Source organism: Oncorhynchus nerka, linkage group LG15 (assembly GCF_034236695.1).
Source record: "Oncorhynchus nerka isolate Pitt River linkage group LG15, Oner_Uvic_2.0, whole genome shotgun sequence".
In the NCBI taxonomy this organism is placed as follows: domain Eukaryota; kingdom Metazoa; phylum Chordata; class Actinopteri; order Salmoniformes; family Salmonidae; genus Oncorhynchus; species Oncorhynchus nerka.
Window position 1 is genome coordinate 58,466,526 of NC_088410.1, and position 5,337 is coordinate 58,471,862.

At 40.2% G+C, this 5,337-nt stretch overlaps 1 long non-coding RNA gene across 1 annotated transcript; it reads right to left on the reverse strand.

Moving 5' to 3' along the window:
• Positions 1–3,053: 3,053 nt before the first annotated feature.
• LOC135559919 (uncharacterized) lies at positions 3,054–3,491 on the reverse strand. The gene is made up of 2 exons (XR_010458607.1): positions 3,447–3,491; positions 3,054–3,095 (listed from the first exon to the last, which is right to left on the reverse strand). It is a non-coding gene; the product is annotated as an uncharacterized LOC135559919 (long non-coding RNA).
• Between the last annotated feature and the right edge of the window lie 1,846 nt (positions 3,492–5,337).

A 5,337-nucleotide genomic window follows, 5' to 3' on the forward strand; every position in this document is an offset into this window, starting at 1 on the left:
TCGACGACCTTTGCACAAGATTGTTCTCTGCCAAGTCTACTTGCAGAGTGGATGAAAACGTGGATGAAAAGTCAAAGGAGCTGCTGACTGTCTTTACACACAAGGGGCTCTTCTAGGGACTGTTGTCTACCTTTTGGAATTACAAGTGTGTCAGCTCTATGTCCGGAGGGCGATGAACCAGATCTTTAGTGATTGCCAGATGTACAATGCTACTTGGATGACATCCTCATTACTGGAAAGGATGAAGAGGAGCATCTCTTGAACTTGGATGCAACCTAACAGAGATTGAAGGACTACAGACTGCGAGTTTATATCGATAAATGTGCTTTTTTTTCCAATCAATGGTTGAATACCTCGGACACGTCATCAACGCTACGGGCCTACACAAGGCTCCGTCCAAGGTCAAGGCCAACTGCATTGTGATGCTACTGTAGTTCCTATGGTGTGGGAGCAGTCATGTCCCATTTCATGGCTTCCGGTTAAGAGAAGCCAATCACTTTCGCATTGAGGACATTGAACAAAGCAGAAAGTAACTACAGATACAGCAAGAAACCCTAGGAATTGTTTGTGGAGTATGTACGTTTCACCAGTATATGTATGAGAGGAAGTTCACCCTTAAAACAGATCATCGTCCACTGACAAGCATCTTTGGACCGCATACTGGGATTCTGTCACTTGCTGCAAGTATTTATTTGGTTCGGATCGCAACTCCAACTTATTAGTGACACTGGACCACAAGCTAGTGTCTCAAGAAATTGCTACGTTCCTACAGGTAGGGTGACCACATATCCCAGATTGTGCGGGACAGTCACGCATTTTAGACCTTTTCCCCGCGCCGCGCAACCAAAAACATCATGTCCCGCAATTTTATCAACAAATTCAAACAGAAAAAAAGGTTGATTTGTCATATGTTTCAGTCAGACATTCCAACCTGTCTCTTGCAGTCACGTTGCCCTTACGCAAATATATATATCATGAGGGTGTGTTAGCCTGAGCCTGATGGTGTTGTTAAACACTACTCTAATCGTTGTTGAGATCTGATATTCTGCACAATAAGCCAATGTCATAGGCCTATCGTCAACCAATGTTTCTCAAATCCTTTCGGGCCTAAATTCCTGCTAAACTTGGAGAGGACAGTTAGGCCTTCAAACTACATACAAAAAGTATGCTTCTGATGACGAGCTATAAAAGTAAGTAAATAACCATATCAGACTGAAAGACATAAAGTGATTTTGTCAACCTCGTGAGGCTGTCCATGCTCATTGCTCATTCAACATATTTGCTGCTTCTGCACTCAATTCCATCCTAACTGTTTTACAATCCCTGAGACAAACCAGAAATGTTCTCTTGGTCAAATATTCCCAGATGTTCATAAAACAGCCACACATGAGGTCTCCTGTTTCTGCATCACCAAACTTTGAATAGCTGAATAGTCCCATGCGGCCAAAACTCAATTGCGCGAGCGACTAGGCAGAATGTGCTTTGATTGAAACAAAATACAGGAAGGTTATATAGTTTGTTAACACCATCTGCTCTAATTTATTTGCTAACAGTAAACAGTAATTCAATAAAATCTAAATGCATATTCCCATGAATCTGATTGAGATTAAATGATAGGCATGCAGATGCAGTTTGGATATTTCACTGGCAAAACATGAAGAATTAACATTCACGGTTGACAGTGATGATGCCACAGCCTATTTTAAAATGAGGTATGCCTAACTTGATATTTGAGCATATTAAAAATAGAAAATGTTCTTCAGACAATAGGCAGACGGTGCAATTTTATGCATATTCTGTAATGATATTCAATAGGCCTATCTGTCAGTACAGACTTTGAGAAAAGATATCATTTAAATTTGTATTGCTCTCCGGCATCTTAAACAATGTGCACTACACCATGAGAGAGATTTGTGTGTGTATGTGTGTGTGTGTTGGGGGGTGGTGCAGACATCAGGTCTGCACCGTATCATCCATCTATCGACAGGCTGGGGGAGAGGTTTGTACAGACCATATCTTCAGGAGACAGCCGAAAGAGCACACCCCCATTCACATCGATGGGGCCGCAGTGGAGCGGGTGAAAGCTTCAAGTTCATTGGCATGCACATCACTGACAACCTGAAATGGTCCATCCACACACAGTCTTAGCCACCCAAGCCATGGCTTGTTCACCGCGCTACTATCTAGAAGGTGGAGACAGTACAGTTGTATCAAAGCTGGGACCGAGAGACTGAAAAATAGCTCCTATCTCCAGGTCATCAGACTGTTAAATAGGCACCACTAGCCAGCCTCCACCCAGTACCCTACCTGAACTTGAGTTACTGTTACTAGCCATCTATCACCCGGTACTCAACCCTGCGCCTTAGAGACTGCTGCCCTATGTAAATGGTAGTTAAACACTGGTCACTTTAATAATGCTTACATACTGTTTTACCCACTTCATATGTATATACTGTATTCTAGTCAAGGCTCATCCTATATATGTAACGGTATTCCTCCTCCTCTGAGAAGCGAGGAGGATCGGAGGACCAATGCGCAGTGTGGTAAGTGTCCATAATGTTTTTAATAAAGACAAATGAACACTCAAACAAAAAACAATAAACGATAAATCTACAAAAACCGAAACAGTAGCGTGTGGCGACAAACACTCACACAGAAACAAACACCCACAAACCAACAGTGAAGCCCAGGCTACCTAAGTATGATTCTCAATTAAAGACAACTAACGAAACAGAAACCAAACATAGAAAAACAAACATAGACTGCCCACCCCAACTCACGCACTGACCATACTAAATAAAGACAAAACAAAGGAAATAAAGGTCCGAACGTGACAATATAACTACTGCTGTACAAACCTTTTCTATTCATATACTGTCCATAATGTACATACATACCATCATATACATACAGTACCAGTCAAAAGTTTAGACACCTACTGAAAGATTAGTGGAATCTGTGTGGGTAGCTGGACAGGTAGGATGACTGACAGTGAAGGTGAACAGGTGGTCACGTGTCAGGTGACAGAGGAATGTATGAGACTGAGGCAGGAATTCCTTTAACCATAAAGTGGTATATTTACTGGGTAGTCTGTGCTGCATCACAAAGGAAACAAATAACATGTATACAATCAAATTCATAATCAAAGATCAAATCATATCATTCATTATTAACATAAATTAGGGAATTCAACAGTCCAGTTCATTAAGAAGTCAATAGTAATCATCCGCGAGTCATTTAGGCTCACAACTATTTATCATAAATCATGAGAATACAAACAGTGAATGTGGTCATTGACAATTCACATTACATAATATGTTTGAAGCTGCGCTCCAAGCCGCGCTCCGCGGTGATAACTATAAACAATAACTGAATGGCCCACTCTCCCGATCGCCACAGATAATTCAGAAAGGTAACATGAAAGGTAACAGAGTCGGTGGACTTACGTGGATTCATGGACGCACAGAACTTCTGAATGAGATGGAGTTAAGAGAAAGCAGCGAGATCAGGCGATGGCAATTTCCTCCTTTTATGGAGTTGAGATCTGTCGGACATTTCCACCTGACCTAATTAAAGCGCCCCTGGCCCAGCTGAGTAAATGGCAATGAATTAAAGGAGTATTCCACCAACTCCATGGGCCTTTTCTACACCTACTCATTCAAGGGTTTTTCTTGATTTTACTATTTTCTACATTGTAGAATAATAGTGAAGACATCACAACTATGAAATAACACATATGGAATCATGTAGTAACCAAAAAAGTGTTAAACATATCAAAATATATTTTAGATTCTTCAAAGTAGCCACCCTTTGCCTTGATGATAGCTTTGCACACTCTTGGCATTCTCTCAACCAGCTTCATGAGGTAGTCACCTGGAATGTATTTCAATTAACAGGTCTGCCTTGTTAAAACCAGTTAAGGCTAGGCAGAATACTGCCCCCTTTGGATGAATTGCGTGCCCATAGTAAACTGAAAAAAAATCTGTCCAAAATTGCTAATATATGCATATAATAATTATTATTGGATAGAAAACACTCTAAAGCTTCTAAAACCGTTTGAATTATGTCTGTAAGTACAGCAGAACTCACAGGGCAGCCAATCTCCCAAACTATTTCTCTCATCAGGAAAGTTGGGCCAACTTTGACGTCATCGCCCCCACCCTTCCCAACCAGCTATGGATCTGGGATCAGTTTCTAGGTATTCGGTGAGATGTCTTCTTTCAATAGAGTGTTTCATTGTGCAAATCCCGCGGGCTTTGACCCTTTGGCAGGCAAAATACTTGGTGTCGCGAGAAAATTCAATGTTACGAGAGCGCGCTTTTTGGAGACACGTTCCTTTGTTCCAGATCGCCTGCCAAGAAGCACGTTCGTCCGAGAGATTAGATAATAGTTTTGTACGTTTAGAACATCCTAAAGCTTGATTCTGCACTTAGTTTGACCAGTTTAGTCGACATATAATATGTAATTTTGAAGTTTTGATGCGCAACTGTTTTTAATTTTTGGTAGTATTTCAGCTGGAACTTGCAGCATTTGCTAATACAAAGACACACAAATTGAAACCAAACGATGTTTTGGGTAAGTATGACTTCTTCCACTACATTATGATCGAAGACCATCAAAGGTAAGGGAATATTTATGTTGTAATTTTGTGTTTCTGTTGACTCCAACATAGATTATTGAAAAATGAACGATTTCTGTAACGTTAAAAAGAAATGTGACAAAGCGATTGCATTAAGAAGCAGTGTGTAGAACATGTATATTTAGTCAAAGTTTATGATGTGTATTGCTGTTATCTGGCGTTATCTGGCGGAGTTATATATAATTTCTCCGGACATTGTTTAGCATTTTCTGAACATGGCGTCAATGTAAATGTTGATTTATGGATATAAATAGCATATTATTGAAAAAAACATAAATGTACTGTGTAACATGTCCTATTACTGTCATCTGATGAAGATTTTCAAAAGGTTAGTGAATTATTTTTCTTTTAATCCTGCATTTATGATTGCATCTTTTGTTCGACAAAATGGCTATATATTGGCTGTGTCTTTGGTGGTGGTTTGACATAAATATGTGCTATGTTTTCGCCGTAAAACATTTTAGAAATCTGACTCGCTGGGTAGATGAACAAGGTGTTTATCTTTCATTTGAGCTATTGGACTTGTTAATGTGTGGAGGTTAAATATTTCTAAGAATATTTTTGCATTCTGTGCGCCATCTTTTGAGTTGAGGGGGGGGGGCCCTAGGGGAACGTGGTAGCGTGAACAAGTTAAAAGTTAAGTTGTGGAAACTTCTTAATGTGTTTGAGCCAATCAGTTGTGCTGTGACAAGGTAGGG